We start from the raw sequence: 21,062 nt of genomic DNA on the forward strand, positions 1-21,062 counted from the left end.
GCTTTCTGCCATAAGGGTGGTGTCATCTGCATATCTGAGGTTATTGATATTTCTCCCGGCAATCTTGATTCCAGCTTGTGCTCCATCCAGCCCAGCATTTCTCATGATGTATTCTGAATATAAGTTAAATAAGCAGGGTGACAATATACAGCCTTGACATACTCCTTTCCCTATTTGGAACCAGTCTGTTGTTCCATGTCCAGTTATAACTGTTGCTTCTTGACCTGCATACAGATTTCTCAGAAGGCATGTCAGGTGGTCTGGTATTTCCATCTCTTTCAGAATTTTCCACAGTTTATTGTGATCCACACAGTTGAAGGCTTTGGTATAGTCAATAAAGCAGAAATTGATGTTTTTCTGGAACTCTTTTGCTTTTTCGATGACCCAATGGATGTTGGCAATTTGATCTCTGGTTCCTCTGCCTTTTCTAAATTTAGCTTGAACATCTGGAAGTTCATGGTTCACATACTGTTGAAGCTTGGCTTGGAGAATTTTGAGCATTACTTTATTAGTGTGTGAGATGAGTGCAATTGTGTGGTAGTTTGAGCATTCTTTGACACTGTCTTTCTTTAGGATTGGAATGAAAACTGACCTTTTCCAGTCCTGTGGCCACTGCTGAGTTTTCCAAATTTGCTGGCATATTGAGTGCAGGACTTTCACAGCATCATCTTTTAGAATTTGAAATAGCTCAACTGGAATTTCATCACCTCCACTAGTTTTGTTCATAGTGATGCTTCCTAAAGCCCACTTGACTTTACATTCGGGATGTCTGGCTCTAGGTGAGTGATCACATCACTGTGATTATCTGGACATCACCAGATGGTCAACACTGAAATTAGATTGATTATATTCTTTGCAGCCAAAGATGGAGAAGCTCTATATAGTCAGCAAAAACAAGACCAGGAGCTGACTGTGGCGTCGGATCATGAACTCCTTATTGCCAAATTCAGACTTAAATTGAATAAAGTAGGGAAAACCACTAGGCCATTCAGGTATGACCTAAATAAAATCTCTTATGATTATACAGTGGAAGTGAGAAATAGATTTAAAGGACTAGATCTGATAGACAGAGTGCGTGATGAACTATGGATTGAGGTTTGTGACTTTGTACGGGAGTCAGGGATCAAGACCATCCCCAAGAAAAAGAAGTGCAAAAAAGCAAAATGCCTCTCTGAGGAGGCCTTACAAATAGCTGTGAAAAGAAGAGAAGTGAAAGGCAAAGGAGAAAAGAAAAGATATACCCGTTTGAATGCAGAGTTCCAAAGAATAGCAAGGAGAGATAAGAAAGCCTTCCTCAGCAATCAATGCAAAGAAATAGGAGGAAAACAACAGAATGGGAAAGACTAGAGATCTCTTCAAGAAAATTAGAGATCCCAAGGGAACATTTCATGCAAAGATGGTCTCAATAAAGGAAAGAAATGTTATGGACCTAACAGAAGCAGAAGATATTTAGAAGAGGTGGCAAGAATACATAGAAGAACTATTTTAATGATTATAAATTATTAAACAAAAGATTCATTTGTTCAGGCCTTCTTAGGTTATGTGTTTACTGGTTTGTATTTTTCCATGCTGAGAAAATGAGTGATTATTTTATTCAAAATGCTTTCCCACCAATTTTTGCTTGATATAAAAAAAAATTGTGTTGATGTCAACAGTTGTATTAAGGGAAGTATGCTGTCTTGTCCCATAAGAAAATGAATATAATGTGATCTATTTATAGATGCATGACAATCAAATATAATAATAAAAATAATGCTTAAGATACATTGACAGAACTATGAAACTTGTTAAAAATTGTAGGCAATATTGTTTCAATGGTAATAGCCATTAAAGACATCAATAAGAATATTTACAGTAAAAAGGCTTATGATCCTATAAAAATGTGGTCTGCCATATGGTTGATGTCAAATAAATGTAATGATACAAATTTTGTAATGTCACAGAGAAAGACCTTTTTGGGTATATTTATCCATTCATTTAATCTCTATAACAATCTTGTACTTTGATCCTGTAACTATCCTATATATTTAGATACTATTATCCACATTACAGAAAAGAAAACTAAAGTTTGGCAGGTTTCTGTAACAAGTCCAAAATGATCTAGCTGGAATGTTGCCACCCTGAAATGAATCAAAGACATGATGATTAGGTCTGTGGACTTTTCACTATGACCAAGAAAACACTGATACTGAAAACATTCTAAAAACTTATTTTGCAAGTGATTTTCCAACTTTTTGAAGCTGACTTTCTCTTCTGATATTTTTAAAGTTTGAAACCTTAAAGATGATCAAATTGTTTTTCTTTCATCATCCATTTTGTGGTATCATTTCTTTCATTTACCCTTGTCCATTATCTTTGTTTTATTGACAATCCTTCTTTATCTAGCGCTATGACTAAGACATTCCCAGCTTATCTTCATTTTGTGATTCCCTCAAAGTGGAGATTTTCATGACAGTAACGCAAGGAGGGGCAGAGAGAGGTGTCCATGGTGGTCTAGTCATGTCTGACTCTTGCGGTCCGTGGAGTGTAGCCTGCCAGGCTCCTCTGTCCATGGGATTCTCCAGGCAAGAATACTGGAGTGAGTTGCCATTTCCTTCTCCAGGGGATCTTCCCGACACAGGAATCGAACCCAAGTCTCCTGCATTGCAGGCAGATGATTTACCAACTGAGCTATGAGGGAAGCCTAGGGGTGTCTATACATCTGTGTTTCACTGAGAGTGGAGATAAAAGGATTAGTGCTCACTTTCCCAATCAGATTACAGCAGCAGTAACTTTTCATTTATTTTTCTATAAAAAAATGTGGGGGTTGGGAGAAGCAGAATTTAAGCATGAGAACCATATAGATGACAGCTATGAATCACACTGGTTTTCTCTTTGATCTGAAAAACTAGGCCATTACAGTCATAATGCATTTTGGCTACCATGAAAAACTTTGCAGAAGTCAGGCTTTTAAATATTAAACCTGTACTGAGTTAAACCTCATGAACTTGATGCCAAATATAAGAGGATAAGACGTGAAGAGCAGTTAATTTAAAAAATTTTCCAATGTATGTATCATTTAAACATATTTGCTTAGAATTCAATTGCATGTATATACCATAATCTATTAAATCTCCTATTAGTGTATTTAAAATTCATCATTATCCATTATCCATCAGTACAATGATAAATATCTTACTTTTTGGAGCTTTGCTCAAATACATATTATTACTATAGGATATAGAACTCTTATAGAGTCTCTGTATTATTATCTACATTTTACCAAGACATTTTGAAGACTATATAGTTTCTTTGTTTGTAACAGAAACTCAGTGAAGCTAGCTTAAGAAAATATGCGGAATTAATTATAAGGATATAATCTATGGTTCAGGAAAACGAAGGCTAGGAATTCCAGAAGGAAAAAACAAGATCAAGAGTTAAAAACCCAATGGGAATCAAGCAGTTGTCTTCTCAGTCTCTCAAATGCCTTCTTCCTCAAACTATGTCATTGCTTTCTCTGTGGATTCCTTTTCTCGATCCTCCTGGCTCTGCCAGAGCATATTCAAGGCCCACTGATAGACATTTCTAAGTTTTAAGTCATAGAATCAGGAGAATCTGACTGGCTTAACTAGACTCTCATCTCTAATCAGCTAGGGTTGAGTGGATCATATTGTACAAACAGGGCTGCTGGGGAATCCAAGTTTGTAGTTAAGTTAGCCCTAATCTCAAAGAAAAGGAGTGTGGTCTGGGAAAACATTCTAAGTGGTGTGTATACTCTAGTAAATTTCCTCCTATGACAGAGGACAAGCATCTATCTATAGGTGGCAAAGTATATTTCTTTCCTCCATACCATCAGATCTTGGTAAGGAGGCTTCCAGCTCTCTGAGTTTTGTTATTCCTCCTCAACTTGAGTGATACGGGTGTTTCTATTTTGCTGATGGCATTATATTTTAAATATATATGTTATATAATTTGTACATGCATACTTGTATTGTACAATTTATATATGTAATGTGTGTATAGCTCTATGTTTATGAACAACATTTTAGAGATCTGTATTCATTAGACTTAAATGTATTAAGTTGCCATTCTTAGCACTGTATAAAAGGCATACAGAAAATGCTTAATACATGCTTATTACTATCTTTTCAAGATAGTCTTCCTATCTGAAAAGGCTGGACACAGAACAATTATCTGCCCACTTTTAAAAATCGTTGCATGTTTTATGTAAGCCTATGTGGATCCTGCTGAACCGATGTGTTTTGTAAGCTTTTCTTTGATAAGATCTGCTGAATAAAGCATGTACAGACCAAATGTGGTGAGCCTGACCTGAAAGTGAGAGATGGGGAGCTAGGGTCCTATGTGGGCTAAACACAGCATCTGCTAGACATGAGCGAACAGCCAGCAAGGAAGTGGTTGACGGACCATCTGACCGAGGTGAGAAACTCATCTGCATTTATACTTGTTGCCAGAAGACATGCTTCAGCAGGGTGTCTGGTGTAAACATATGAAACTCTAAAATTGCTTTCGTTTGGGAAATTGGATTTCAGCAGAAATACATTGCCCGCTGGTTGTCCTAATTCCGTTCATCAAACATCCCCATCCATCCATCCATTCACTCATCTTGTAAACATATATTGAACCATTGCTATATAAAAAAACAGCAAGAACTATAATTTTAGAAGGAGTATTGGTTGAGTCACACTTAAAAGTTTACAAATGAATAGGAAAGCTTTGAGTTAGACACATCTGGATTCAGTCTGCTGCCTCCTCGCTTTGAGACTTTAGTCAAGTTACTTAATACTCTCTAAACCTCAAGTTCCTCACCTTTAAAGTGATAATAATAAAAATAAAAAAATAATACTTGTACTTATGTCATAAAGTTATTGTAAGGTTTGGAGGAGATACTGTAGGTGATGCTTTTTGCACAGAGCCATAAATATTATGTGCTATTATTTCTAATCATCAAAATGATATTCATCACCAACCACAAAGGAGTTCTCCCAAGAGGTCAAATATGCATTATGGAATCTATGGAAAGAAGGTAAATTCTGCCTGTCACAGGCTGTCACTGTAAAGAAACTCCTGCATGGGGGATGTGTCCATAAAGTAAGACATCCGAAGAAAGAAAAAGCCAGTTTATCAGAATGCTTTGCCTACTTGTTGCCAAATATAAACTTTCTTGTTTATGCACTATTATATCCAGGTGGGCTAATTTTTTCACTTTTCATCTGTAGGTTTGGACAGCCTGCACGAATGGCTTTAGACTCATAGACCTACGGAATGAGAAGTGAAAAAAAAAAAAAATTCAGAGAGCTTATTCAATCAATAGGTGTTCTTAAAAACTTGCTGAAACATCTATCTTTATCTAAACACATTCAGAGAAAGATATTATAACTGCTTTGGAAATGTATCCTAATTTCTGGTTGAACGCCCTCTGTTTATAAATTCAATCAAGGTGTTTTGTTTTATTCTTACGTGATATCTTCTAAATTAATGAGGTTCGAAACTTTTTCACGGTCTTTGACTTAATATACATATTTTAAAATTTTATTTCTTTGTTTTTGTCTTTGTTGGGTCTTCATTGCAGTCTGAGGGCCACTCTCTTGTTGCAGCACGTGCGCTCTAGGCTCATGGGACACGGGCTTAGTTGCTCTCCTGCACTTGGGACCTTCCCTGACCAAGAATCAAACCCATGTTCCCTGCACTGACAGGCGGATTCTCAACTACTGGACCACCAAGGAAGTTCTTATTGTCTTTTAAAAACTGAAGTTTAGTTGATGTACGATATTCTCTAAGTTACAGGTATACAATATAGTGATTCACAAGTTTTACAGGTTATACTCCATTTATAGTTTATTCTAAAATATTGACTATCTTCCCCATGTTGTATAATATACTTGTAGCTTCTCTTTTTTTCTTCCCCTGCTGCCTTCCTTCTGAGCCCTGTCTCCAGTTGTCACTGAGTCCTATTGACTTTCTGTGTTCTTCCTGCCATGTGATAAGAGTTCTTCCCACCCTTGTTCAGGTCCCCCTTCCCTTGAACTTTTCCAATTGCCATTGCTTCCTACTGGAACTTCCCTGTTTCCAGACCCTCCTCCTTGCAGCCCATCCCACTCACTAAAACTGCATCCATCTTCCTTAGCCATCACTCTCCTCAAAGGTTTTCCTGTGGGAAGTTATTACAGGATAGACAATGCTTGGGCTTCTCCCTTGTCCATCAGGCTCCTCCATGTGTGGGACTGCCCTTCTTGTCCAGCCTTGACCTTTATCATTCTCAGCTCTGCTGTGGTCTAGACAATTTTCTGTCTAGCAAGCACAGCGCTCCAAACTTTCAGCAGGTCTTTGCTCCTGTAAATTATTTCTCTCCTCACTTTTTGTCTGTTGTATGGATAAATGCTTCAAAAACGGTAAAATTATTCATATAAACATTTAAACTTTTGCTAGCAATTTGTTATAGGAGAGAAGAGTTGAGCCGATCAGTGCATGACATAGAACTTGTGGATAATCTTCTTTGCTTTTACATGAGCTGGAAACTGTGTGGTTTCCTCAGACTAGAACCTGGGAAATATGGGAGGTTCTGAGACAGGGATTCTTAATTTAGGTCCCATGGGTTTCTAAGAAGTCTATGGATAAGATTCAAGGAACATGAAAACTTACTAAAATTATAAGTAAAGATGCATGCATGTGAACATTGTTTTTGGTGGAGACCATCCATCATTTTCATTAAAAGAAATACGAAAATTGACAAGAAGAAGCTTTAGTTAGGGAGTTGAGTGGATGAAAGAAGATAGCATGATAAGATAGTCCCTATCTCTTCTGGTTGGAAGAGACAGGGGCCATAAGGGACATACTTAAAAGATTAAGAACAGGATTCTGGGAACTTCCCTAATGATCCAGTGGTTAAGACTCTGTGCTTCTACTGTGGAGAGCATGGGTTCCATCCCTGGTCAAGGAAATAAGATCCTGGCTCCTCATGCCCAAAAACCCAAAACCCAAACACAACAACCCCTGTGCTCTGCCCCTTAAAAAAAAAAAAAAGCAAAGACCAAACTGGATTCTGGAAAGAACTGAGATTTTTTTTTTTTTTTTTTTGACAGGGGCACCTTGAATGATTTTAGGTAAAGTTGTCCTTGTGGATAAAAAGAAGAACAGAGATTTGTATGTGTTTAGAACATATTGTTGACTCAAGAAACTTGTGATTAGGGTTTAGTTATCTGAGTTTCATGTCTATTATTTTGTGTGTTCAACTTTTTTTTTTCACTTTCAGATTTTATCATAATTTTTCCTTTTAATTTTTCATACAGATGTTTTAAAGATGTGAAGCTGATCTGTTTTGAAGAGGAGGAAGCATAGGAAAGTGATGGGGTTTTGTGGGGAGGGCAAAGGGTACTGTATTAGCTGATGGTGCAATTACTCAGGGGAATGTCCTTCCCACAGCTCTGACAGATGTCTGGCTGAAGTCCTTCACTTACAGCCCTCCCACTTCCAGAGATCCATGGCCTAACTATGCCTTGGTCACGTTCAAATCCAGGAGAATGACTGACCTTCTGACAAACCTCTTACTCTCTCTTCCTAGATCCCTGGTTCTTAACCAGGAATGAGATGGTGGAGCTTCTACCAAATAACCCCCCACCATACTGAGCACACGTATGGACCATTTGGTCAAAAAAAAAAAAGGATTTTTCACTTGCCATGTGTGGTTTATCTTCCTAGTAATACTCTTGGCTCTTTCAGGGGTGCTGGAATCAGATCCATGGGTTCAAATCCTGGCTGTTCTACAGCCTATGTTATTTTATGTGAAGTACATAAGGCTTCCCTGGTAGCTCAGCTGGTAAAGAATTCCCCTGCAATGCAGGAAACCTCGGTTCGATCCCCGGGTTGGGAAGATACCCAGGAGAAGGGAACAGCTACCCACTCATAATATTCTTGCCTGGAGAATACCATGGACTGTATAGTTCATGGGGTTGCAAAGAGTCAGACACTACTGAGCGAATTTTACTTCACACAAGCTTGCTAAACCATGGTTCTTCATTTAAAATAAATTAATTGGTATTGGATGGTAATGTAACAAACTCATTACAAGCATTGGAAAATAATAGAGATGATAGAATTGAGATTGATAATATTTAAGGGTAAAACAAATATAGGTAGTTAAGGCTAAAGTATCTGAAACAATGCATCCTACATTTTCCACATACTAAATATCACCAAAAAATAAGGCCTTTTATTTTTTTTTAAATGAAGGAGATGCTTCAGAAATAAATGAATCCAAATTTAACAGAGAGGAATTTGTTGGTAAATTAGATCCCATGATAGAACTATAAGGTATAAGAGGAGAATGTCTAACAGGTTTCAGGCAATCAAGTCTAAATAAGGGCAGGGAAAGGTTTTTAAATTAAGAGCTATTATTAAAATTATTAAGTGAAGAAGGATGCATAGTTTATATTCCCTCACAAGAAGATCAATGTTTGCTGGGTTAGCAAAATAGGTTGAAGCTATAATTTAAAATGCCAGATTGCAACATGTTAATCTTTGAATGTTAGCGAAATAGATGGATTCAGTGAAGATTATTTTATGACCTATTTTTTAAGGAGATAAAGTTTCCAGTTTGCTAACAGAAACTACGCAAATGAAAGTGATCGTAACTCAATAATGACATAATAAGAGAGGTAAAACAGTTGTAATTTTCCAACAAAAAGATTTTCCGATTGAAGTTAAAAGTCTGACAATTCAATCTCTCTAAGAAATTACAAAAGATACATATCTTTGAAAAGTTAGCAGACAGTTTAGCTTTCAAGACTTGTGAATATAAGAGAAACAACAAGTAATGAGAAAGATATCTTGAGTAATAAGAACCTTATGAGTCTGAATTTGTCTCCAGGTGGTATTTAAAAAAACAGCCTGGGAAATGCATCAGAGATAAATATTTGGATATATAAGAAGAAATGAAATTGTAACTGGAATTATTCACTGTTAGAACAATAAAGATTTTATTATTATTTATGTTTAATAAAAATTAAAATATTTATTTAATACTAAGGAAGGACAGGGAAGCCTGGCATACTGCAGTCCATGGGGTTGCCAAGAGTTGGAAAAGACTTAATGACTGAATAGCAACAACAAAAATGAATACAAATGGAAAAGAAAAAAGGTTGGAAAATACACTTTCTTTTTTTAAAATGTTAAGAATGTTTTACGAAAATGGGTATCATTATAAGCTTTGCTCTTCAGATACCCTTGGTGTAGAATTATACAGAGGGCTAGCATCTTAGCAAAACTAGGAGGAAATATCCTCTTTCTAGTATCAGAGGCCTGGGACTTTCTTGGGTGCCCTTCAGGCATCTGAGCCAAGGACTGCCAGGCCCCAGAGGCGCAGTTTACCTGTAGCATTCCTGGTTATCAGAATACAGGCCTCTCTGGTTATCAGATGTTGTCAGATCCCCAGCATTTCAAATCTTCTGAGGTGCTGGGGATCTTCTTGGAAAGCCTCACCTATCTTTGTTACTCTCATCTAGACAGCAGATGAGAGAGAACTTGGCTGTGGACAAGTTTGATTTGGTGCACAGACCTCAGGTCTAATGCTTTAAGAAGGAACCTGAAATGGGGTGGGGATGGAGGAAAACACACACAGCTGTATTTCCATTAAGGAGATGTACTCCACATTTGAATAAGTCTGAAGGGTCAGTTTTGAGATCAATTGATTATGCTGGGGAGTGAAACTTCCTTGCTGGCCACAGGAAAAGGGGACAGAATATTTAGACCTACAGATACCAAAGCTTAGGTTGTATTTGTATTTAAGGAGGCTGAATGCACAACTCCTTCAAAACAGGGTCCAATGATCACATTTCTCTCACCAGCCACTCACTGTAGATCTTAAAATGCCATTATTAGGGGTAAATATCTCTGCTTATTCTCTGGAACTCTCTTTTTAGTAAAATAAATGACTTAAGTCAAGTACATACTAGAGTGGGTTACTTACTCTCTCCTGTATTGACTAGGAAAAAAATGCACAGTGTGAGAGATGTGAGTTAAGCTTTATTTGGGCCAAAATGATGGCTATAGCCTGGGAGGGAGCCTCTCAGAGAGTTCTGAGGAACTGTTCTGACGTGATAAGTGGGGAGGAGGTCGGTAACAACAAGATTCTGATGAAAAGAATACATGCAACCAGGCACACATTTTGGCAGAAGGTTTCGGCTAGTCATAAGGAGAAGATATCTCTATGAATGATTTTAGAACTTTCCTAGATATGAGAAGATGCAAGAAGTTGGGCTCATAAAATCTCCTGAAAATATCTTACTATCTGAGGGTCTGTTCCGCCAGTTTTTCCCAGAGCACAAAGTGCTTCTTTTCTGATCTCTGCCCCGAACTCTTTTCAGGGTGTGTTAAAGGTTAGCAACTGCAGTGACTGGTGACTTCATGCTTATGGAACCAGATAGCAACCAGAGGAGTTGGTGCCTGACACCCAAGGGCACCTAGGAAGGGAGGAGAGGAAGCCAGGGATAAAGAGGGATGGGGAAATGGTGCAGAGAGGTGTTGACAGGGCAAGGAGATCAATCTTCCTGCTTCATCCTGTGCTCAGAGACCTGCCCTATATTCCCAGTCCCTGGGCTTGCAGCTTCGTCTAGGGCCTCCATCACCCGTAACTCCTCTTTCAAATTCAGTTCCAATTGCAATGCTGAGAATCCGCAGTCACACGCCCAGGACTATTGTTTGTGGCTTGGGGGAACTTTAAAGCAAATAACGTTTCTTTAACCTTTTGAAAAGGTGGAACTTGTACAGAAGTATTCACATGATAAAAAAAATTCACCTCTCACCACTCACCTCATAAAAGCATCACAATAAACACTATTAGTGTTTTGATGCCTTTGTCTATTGTCACATGTGACTGAAATTAACCTGGACATACAATTTTATATCTGACATTTAAAGAAATTTAAATGGTATGATACATATTTCTTTATATGATTAAAAACCTTCGTAAATATGTAAATAATGGGTATCTAAATTTTATTCCTGTGGATTTTTCATCACTTGTTTAAAATTTCCATGTTCTTGAGTACTTAGACTATTTCTCATATTCTGCTATAATACTGTGATGAACAACTCTGTGGAGCATAAATCTGTCTCCACTTTGGATTATTTCTTTAGAACCCTAAAAATGATATATATAGAGTATGAGCATTTTTGAGGCCCATGTTATATACTGTCAAATTACTTTCTGAAAACCAGGGTTCCAATTTATACTCCTAGCAGATGAGAGTACAGTTTCTACTATACCTATTAAAAAATTAATAAACTGAAACCCAGTGAAAAAGTGTAGGGAGATCAGCAGGGGGCACTCTCACACTCTGTGAGGCTAGTAGAGCCCAACATGAAGAAGAAAGACTTCTTTTCTGGCAAGGAAAGCCGTGGACTCTTGGTTTTCTACAGCCCTCCCAATGTTTTCCTCTCTACGTATAAAAGCCACCTCATTCCCCAGCCTTGAGGGGACTTACCTGTGGCTCATCATGTTGCAGACCTTGAACTGCAATTTTATACTGATCCTGTATAAATTCATCTTTGTTGGAGAAATATATGGCAGTCTGTTTCAGGTCAACAGTGTTATTTAATTTATTGAATGAAATGAATAATAATTATTTATTGAATCCTTACTGGTGTTGTTATCATAAACCATCCAAACTAGAAAAAAACACTGATAACAATACATATCATGCTAATTCATACACAAAGGAATGCATTTAACTGTTATAATTTACATTTCCTTGAAGACTGACATATACAGAAAATTTTTGTGGAAGGAATTATTTCTATGCTGACACCTGGGGCTGTCCAGAGGTGGGCTAGAATTTTTAATTTGTACATGGGAGACTGACTCAAGACCTGAAGAGAATCTTCTTCTAATAATTCTGAATGAAGGAAGTCTTTAAAATGAGCTCAACCTCAAATGGGTACCTCAGAGAGAGCTCCCAAGGCAACTGGCATCTTCAGTGATGAGAGCAAAGCTTTGGGAACTAGTGCTTACTATTTGCAAAGAATGTTCCAGCTGACCCACTAAAGTTGTGTATTGACCCACCAACTCCTTCCAGTCACTCTCAGAAGTAGATATCATCCTTATTTTGGGGGTCAGAAAAATAAACACTAGAGGGTTAAAGAATGTGCCCAGAATCACACCATTAGTAGGCTGAACAGTTGGGCACTGAACACAGAAGTCTGCACATAGAGTCTGATTTCTTCACCACCACACTGCCTTGTATGTCAGAAATATTACTGAGACAAGGTGGCTGGTCCCATTCTAAGCCTTCTTGACATTCAGAGTTTATTCTTCTTACTTTGTACTGCATGAGATAATTATCTGTGACTTGCTTTCTTAAAAATCTCTTCTGCTAGAACTTAAGCTCCCTGGGGGCATTTTTTAGCCTCATTGACACCCTATCTCTAGGAAATATCGTGTACATTTGTCTGTAGACAGTATACACACACTAAGTATTTGTTATCTGAGTGAACGAATAGCCTTAAAATTTTTGTCTTTTTTTCCAGTAGGTGTTTGGCAAGGGGGCCGGGTCAATATCCGTGTGGTCAGATAATGAGAGGCGAGGTGAGGGGAGGTGAGCACCAAGTGGATGGGCTATAGGCAGTGAGTGGGAGTTTAGACATTGTCTTCCCAGTGGGTGAAGGTTCTGGCTGGTGCTTCCACACTTGCCCTCCCTCTCCTCCTCCATTGCCAAGGGCATATCCTTGATGCTATCTTACTGAATCGGTGAGCATGGACTGGCTTTCCCTGGCGGGAGAATGGGTCCAGATAACTTGGTTTAGTCATGAATCTTGACGTCAACAGACCTTAGGAAACATCTAAACCTAAGGAAGCAGGTGTGAGGAGGTCAAGGATGAGGTTAGTTTACGAGCTTCCTGCTGTCTCACTCACCAGTCAGCGCTCTTTTCAGTGCGATGCATGGTAATTTTAAGATATGCTGAGAAATTTAAGCCAATTTTTCTAAATTGGCAGAGCACAGAGGAGTATGTGTGAGGGACCAGTTTCTCATCTCAGACTCTTCCCTGGTATGATAAGAGGAGGACTCCGAATGAAACCTTTAGACCAGCATGGTGCAGTCATTTGAACCACATATGGAATGGTAAAAATTTTTTAAAAAGAAACAGTGAAACGGATTTTAGTAGCATATCTTCTTTAACCCAATATATCTAAAACATCATTTTAACATGCCATAATATAAACAAATCATTAATAAGATATTAGAAAAGACTGTATGGGCCGACACACTATAATACAATGCCGTATGTGATACAGTGGTTAAAGGGAAATATAGTTCAACCAAAACACCAAGTTTGTATTTGACAGAAATATTTTACACTGCTTCAGTTGTTTCTTTTTTTTTGCTTTTTAATTTGTTTACTTTCTAATTGAAGGATAATTGCTTTATAGAGTTTTTGTTGGTTTCTGCCAAACCTCAAGATGAATCAGCCATAGGTATACACATGTCCCATCCCTCTTGAACCTCCCTCCCATCTACACTGCCTCAATTTTAAGTTTAAATTAATTAAAATTAAATGCAATTTCAAATCTACCTCCTTAGTTCTGCTAGCCACATTTCAAGTGCTTAATAGCCACAAGTAGCTGGAGGCTACCATATTGGATGGGGTAGTTTTGAAAATCTCCTTGAGTGGCGCTTTGTGATAATAGATGACTCTTGCCATTTCCTTCTGGGTGGTTGTAATCTATAGGTGTCCAGGGCAATCCCTGGTTCATTATCAGACCGGAGGACTTCAGGGAGAAAAATTTTCATTCTTGGGTGCTGCTTGATGTACTTGGCAATCTGTTTCTTAGTTTGTGTTGGTCTTTTGGGATCTCTCCAAACTGACGTTAGAGAATACTCCATGAGAGTTTGTTCTTTCAAGACAATATAGTTTTTTTTTTTTTTTTTTTTAAGTCTAGTTGTTTTTTAAAAGTCAAGTTTCAGGAGACAAATCCTGGTGAGGCGGCTTATGGGATATGTGACCTTGTGCAGATGGCCTACTCTCTTCTTGCCTCAGTCTTCTCATCTGTACAATGGGGATTGCAATAGTACTTCATAGGGGTTATTGTAAAGTGACAATGCCTTTATACATGTAAAGTACTTACAAGTGTGCTTGGCACACACTAAACTCTTGGAAAATGTTAGCTATTGCTATTACTTTTAAGCACAAGTTCATGCAATTTCTGAAGGCCAGGGCTCCCCAGGTATCATTTTCTCTGCTGCAGGCACTCTAGACTCTCAACCTGGATAATGCATATCACCCTTCAGTTTAGATTTCACTTCTCCAAGGGAAACCTTCCCTTACTTCTCAGACTGGTTTAGGTGCCCTCCTATGGGCTCACATAGCACCTTTCTCTCTGCCTTTTATAATCCTTATACTCTTTATGTGTATATTTGCTTGTTTAAATCTGATCTGTGAAGGTATATTTCTATTTTGTTCTCCATTGTATCTTCTAAGCCTGGCATATAATATTCGGTATAATGATAAAAATAATATTAATAGTAGCTAACATTTATTGGGAGAAGGCAATGGCAGCCCACTCCAGTACTCTTGCCTGGACAATTCCATGGACGGAGGAGCCTGGTAGGCTGCGGTCCATGGGGTCGCTAAGAGTCAGACACGACTGAGCATCTTCACTTTCATTTTTCACTTTCATGCATTGGAGAAGGAACTGGCAACTCACTCCAGTGTTCTTGCCTGGAGAATCCCAGGGATGGGGGAGCCTGGTGGGCTGCCATCTATGGGGTCACACAGAGTCGGACATGACTGAAGTGACTTAGCAGCAGCAGCAGCATTTATTGAACATGCACTAATTAAAGTTCACCAATTAAAGCAAACTCCAGGAGATAGTGAAAAACAGGGAAACCTGGCATGCTGCAGTTCATGGGGTCACAAAGTTGCACACAACTTAGCAACTGAACAACCAAGTTCACAAAAGCCTCAACCGTACGTTTTTGAGGAAGCTACTATTATTTCCATTTCATAAATCAGACTAACCCTTAGGGAAGTGAAATAAATTTTACAAAGACAGCCAGATAGCAAATGTCAGAGCCAGGTTTGAACCCAACTTGATTCTGAGCTCAGATTCTCAGTGGGTCATCCGGCGTGGGTAGCCCACAAACAGTACTTTCTAGTAGAACCTTGGCAGGTTCGACTAGAATCAGTCATTTCTGGTTCAAAGATTCAAGAGGCTACTCTTTGTGTAGTTATATCAACTCTCTGAAGTAATCCTCTTCTAGTCTCCTGATGTTTGCAAATAGCCATTGGCAGCATATTTTATGCTGGAAGGACTGAACAGTGTCTTGATTCACTGAACACTACCATCGACTCTTCAATGCTTTAGCTAAAAATCGAACGGGACTGAAATCTGCGCTTTTTCCCCCAAAATTTTTGGATCTTATTTGTGAACAACTGCTTCTGTTGGCTGGGACATAGTTTATTCATTGTGAAAACCTGGTTCAATGTACATCCTACAATTTCTAAATATTTATTAGCATTATTCCCTGGAAATGCTGAGTAAGTGCATGTGTATTATTAGAGTAAGTTCTTCTGTGTTTAAAACCCTTGCTATCAACACTTTAGAGAAGTTCTAGAGAAAAAAGGAAATTGTCCTACTATTTACCAGGGTTTGACAAAAGTCTGGGCTTAACAAAGGCTGTTGAGAGATGCTCTTATTGCTGTTTCAGATGCAGGAAGCATTAGACTAGTGGTAAACTGTCCTTCCTACCATCAACTGCTGTCACCTGGTGGCAAACGTGAGAAGTAGCAGAAAACTTCACTATCCACAGGAATTTTCTTTTCTGACGTTCAGTAAAGTGGATTGGGGCTTCCTTGATAGCTTAGTTGGCAAAGAATCTGCCTGCAATGCAGGAGACCCCGGTGTGATTCCTGGGTCGGGAAGATCCCCTGGAGAAGGGATAGGCTACCCACTCCAGTATCCCTTGTGATTCAGCTGGTAAAGAATCCGCCTGAAAAGCAGGAGACCTGAATTCGATCCTTGGGTTGGGAAGATCCCCTGGAGAAGGGAAATGCCACCCATTCCAGTATTCTGGCTTGGAGAATTCCACGGACTGTATAGTCCATGGGGTTGCAAAGAGTCAGACATGACTGAGCGACCTTCACTTTCACTTTCAAAGTGGATCGAATGTTTTCACTGTGTTTGCCGTTAGCATATAATCAACTTAAGTGCTTATGACAAAGCCAGAATTTATTATAAACTAAACCTCAGCTCATCTTTCTTTATCCTATAGTAATAATAACCAATATTGGCTGAAAGTGTATCAAAGACCAGGACCTCGTTTTGATGCTTTACGTGAATCATCTTGTTTAATATTTATGAGCCTTCTGTGAGGTGGCTATTGTTATTATCTTTATTTTAACCCACTGAGGTAACTACTGGTTGAGTAATTCACCCAAATTATACCACAGAGAAGTGGTAGAGCCAGAATCATAATCCAAGAGATTCTGATTCCTGCCTCCATGATCTTTTTTTTTTTTAAATTAAAATTGTTTTTAGTGGAGTATAGTTGATTTACAATTTTGTGTTGCTTTCTGCTGTATAGTACAGTGGATCAGCTATACATACACATACATCCACTCTTTTGTTTTTTTTTTTTTTTTAGATTCTTTTCCCATATAGGTCATTACAGAGTATTAAGTAGAGTTCCCTGTGCAAAAAGCCCGATTTTAAATACTTCCTTCAGTGGGGGTTTATAAGTTAAAAGTTGTACCCATGATCTTAACCATTGCTTTACTGTGGAGTCTGAAGCTAAGATAGCCAGAGGAAGAACAAACTGGAGGTGGGACACTTGAGTGTGAACTTTAGTTCCACTGCCAACTCCTTAGTAACAATTCCTTGTTCCAAGAAAAAGAAATATCTGTAACTTATATAATATTGTACACCAACTATACTACAAACACACAAACCAACCAAAAAAGACTCACATCAGCAGGATCTGAACCTGGTCCTGTTCATCTCCTCTGGGTCCCTTTTTGTTTTCCATGAAATCATGGGATTGGATAGCAGTTTTCAAGCTGTTGTTTGCAATATGCTAGTGTTTCCACATGTGATGGGGTCAGAGAGAGAGAGATGAAAGGGAAGGGGGTTCTTGGCCAGTGGGGTTGGGACTCTCATGCCTACTCCTTCACATCTTTTACATGACAATCTCCTAATTAATTTTTGGGTTCTACAAATTGCATAAAGGCTAAAAAACTTTTAGAAAGAAGAAGGTCAAACTCTCCTGGCAACTCCAGAAATACTTGATGGAAGGACCATCTCTAGACAGTTGCAGGTGGGAAGCATCACCAAAACACCAATGATCTTCAAGAGAGGAGCAAAAGAAATCCATTCCTCTGTGGACAATCCCGCATTGTGAAAGACAGTTATTTCTGCAGAGTATTCAGAACATATACTTATAATATGTTTACAGCAATAACAGAGCTCTTTGTCCATTGGGGAGAACCTAAGAGGAAGCCTCTTTTATATTCAGAATAGTGTGCAGATTTAAAGGAAAATCCTTTGAGAACTTTTAAAGCTCTTTCTTTGGGGGAACATGGTTTAATTCAACAGAAACAGAAAAGAAACAAAGCAAACTATCAGTTTTAATGTTTCTAGCAATTTTTTGCCTACCAAAAATGCATCAATAATTATAAGCATATTTATATCTCATTTTACTTGAGCTTGTATTGTCTCGATTAATCGATACTTTGGTTGCTTATGGGATATACAATCTTTGAAAATTTTGGTTCTGGGTAATATATTTTACCTCAAATATTGAAATCTGTGCCCAATCTGACCACAGAACCTAGTGCATAACAGGTATCCTGTAATTGAGGAATATTACTGTTGAGGAATATTATTGTCCTTTCACGAAGGAGCATGCTACATTGGAAACTATCCAAATTAATTCTTTGGCTCTGAGGTCTACTGAATACTCACTTACTTATAAAGTTGATTTTTTTAAGTTTACTGGTTTCCCCCATTTTATAGATACAGAAACCGAGGCCAGGAAAATGACATTGTTCTGCTGTGTTATGAAAAGTCGGTCAAGGGGAATCAGAACCTAGGTTTTCCTGATGGCTGGATGTTGGCTATCTAAAAATTCAGTTTCCTGAAAGCCACTTCACCATCAGTCAATGCACTGTGCTTACTTGTTTCTTTTCAAGTATTTTAAATATTCAGGTTTGCGTGACCTACTTTCACAGCTGTCTTTTAAGGGGTGTTAAATTGATTCTCTCCCCATCACCTGCCACCACACTTGGACACTGAGAGTAGGGGGAGGTGGAAGCTGAGGAAGGGAGGGGGCTGATGGGGGGCTGGTTTACAGACTAAACACTATAATACATTTTCATTTTCAAGAGTGTACTAATGAGTCATCATGAATATATTCTCTCTTTCCTTCTTTGGATCATGGGATTCTTGATTTATTAAATGTCACTGGTTGGCTTAAGATCTTTCCCCCTCCCTGTTTTGTTTTATTCCCACTTTCCCTTCTCATCTCCTCCTACGCTGTCCCCATCTCTGGCAACATTAAAATGAGCTTACTGTGTACCTTTTTGCTTGTCTGTGATCTTCCAGACTGGATATTGTTTTGTGCACATGTATTAACTTACTCAAAATGTATTGTGTTACAGATCACATTTTGTTTTCATTCAGCTCTCTCCAGGCGGTGTTAGAGGGCATCCAAACTGTTTAGAGCACATGTTGTCCATTGCTTCTTACCTCGAGGTGCCCACTTCACCCAGCCCCTCCCTCTGTGATGGAGGCAGCCACGGCCTTCTGTCTCTACTCCAAGCGAGGCGGCAGTGAATATCCTCGTGCCTGCTCTTTTACAGACTGAATGGGCAGAGCTTTAGGCTGTATACCTAGGAGCAGGAATTCGGAATCATCAGAATTCACATGTTTCTATTCCGAGAACAAGAATTCCTGACGTTTCAGTGGAAAATTCTATAAATAGATGAGACCCACTTAACCTTCTGTGAAGAAAGAACTGAAAACTGTCGGGAGTGGTGGTGGTGGGGGGGGGGTGTGGCTGAAAATGCAGCTATTGTTTTTTTTTTTTTTCCAGAGAAAAAACTCAAGAGGAAATGGGTTTTCATAGCGTTAGGGGAATTCATGGGGAGAATGAGGGAGAGTTTTCGGTAGCAAGATTCTGTCAAGGATGTGTATGAAGCTTCTTTCCTTGGACAGAGGATGGTCAGGGCAGGGTCCACACTGGGTCTTGGGCAGGGAATCAGAGGGTCACTCCATGGGGGTAGAGTCAGTGTTCAAATTCAGCCCCCCACCACCTCTGTCAAAGAGCCATCAGCCTTTTACCCAAGTCAAGGTCGTATTTAGATGATTTTACTTACAGAAGACCCCAAACTGCATTTCCAATCATGACCTATGCTCTCTCTTCAATATTTCTACTGTTTTGAATGTGGATACCACTGGGGAGTAGAAATAGGGGTTGGGGCAGAGGAATACTATTTTCATTAAAAGCTTTAAAAATGTGAACTTTGTGTATATGCAGCTTTGAGAAAAATAAAAATTAGAAAAAATATTTTAAAAAACTCTGCTGCTTATTTTTTGTTGTATAAGTAATACCTACCCACTGGGCAAAATTTAGTAAATTCAGAGAACTGCTCCCAAGCTTCACCATCTAGAAATATTTAGACCATTTAATAACAAATAATATTTAGACCATTTAGACCAAATAATAACAGACCATTGTTATAGGCTTCCCAGGTAGCATTAGAGGTAAAGAACCTGCCTGCCAATGAAGGAGACATAAGAGATGCAGGTTTGATCCCTGGGTCGGGAAGACCCCCTGGAGAAGGGCATGGCAACCCACTCCAGTGTTCGTGCCTGGAGAATCCCATGACAGAAGAGCCTCGTGGGTACCATCCACTGGGTCGCAAAGAGTTGGACATGACTGAAGCAAGGAGATCCAACCAGTCCATCCTAAAGGAAATCAGTCCTGAATATTCATTGGAAGGACTGATGCTGCAGGTGAAACTCCAATACTTTAGCCACCTGATGGGAAGAACTGACTCCTTGGAAAAGACCCTGATGCTGGGAAAGATTGAAGGCAGGAGGAGAAGGAGACAACAGAGGATGAGATGGTTGGATAGCATCACCGACTCAATAGACATGAGTTTGGGTAAACTCCGGATGTTGGTGATGGACAGGGAGGCCTGGCGTGCTGCAGTCCATGGGGTCACAAAGAGTCGGACATGACTGAGCGACTGAACTGAACTGAAGCGACATAACACACATTGTTATAGATTCTTTCATATTTTCTCAACATGTACATAGACATATTTTTTCAAAAATGAATCACGTCATTTTGCTTTTGTCACTTAAGAATATAGCTTTAGAATAAACTCCTAAGTCAAGGGGTATTCATTTGATGCTATGTGAATTGGGATCCTTTTGTTTCCAAGAGACAGAATTTCAGTGTTGTGTGTCTTCAGGAAAAAGGGCTACAGTTTATAGGAATGGGGCCTTGGGATTAAGTAGATGAAGGACTTAAATGCTTCCAGGACTCTCTATCTCTTCTCTCTTTGGTTGCTTTTAATGTAATCAGTTCGCTATTCTAACTGAACACTGGCAGAAAATATTGGGACCTGTTGTGGAATTTCACATCTTTCCATTTGAACTCTCCAAAGAAGTGTGTCTCTGATTTTTATGGACCTCAAATCCAAAGTCCCACAAAAGGGCACACTAGGACTGCTCAGATCTGATAGCACTGTGTGGTCAGGAAAGGCTCTCATAGAAACCTGGTGAGTGAAGAAGAGGAGGAATTTTAAGAAGAACGGACAAAGAAGAGAGACCGCTATTAACAGAAAGGGAGGATTCAGAGCAGAGAAAATAATAGCATCTTCCATAGACATGTGAGGATAAACTATACTTTAGTGAGTATTGGGATTGCCTGGAGGCTGAGACGGTGAAGAATCTGCCTGCAATGCAGGAGACCAGGGTTCAATCCCTGGGTTGGGAGGATGCCCTGGAGAAGGGAACAGCTACTGACTCCAGTATTCTTGCCTGGAGAATTCCATGGACAGAGGTG

The sequence above is a fragment of the Odocoileus virginianus genome, chromosome 27 (genome assembly GCF_023699985.2).
Source record: "Odocoileus virginianus isolate 20LAN1187 ecotype Illinois chromosome 27, Ovbor_1.2, whole genome shotgun sequence".
Lineage (NCBI taxonomy): Eukaryota > Metazoa > Chordata > Mammalia > Artiodactyla > Cervidae > Odocoileus > Odocoileus virginianus.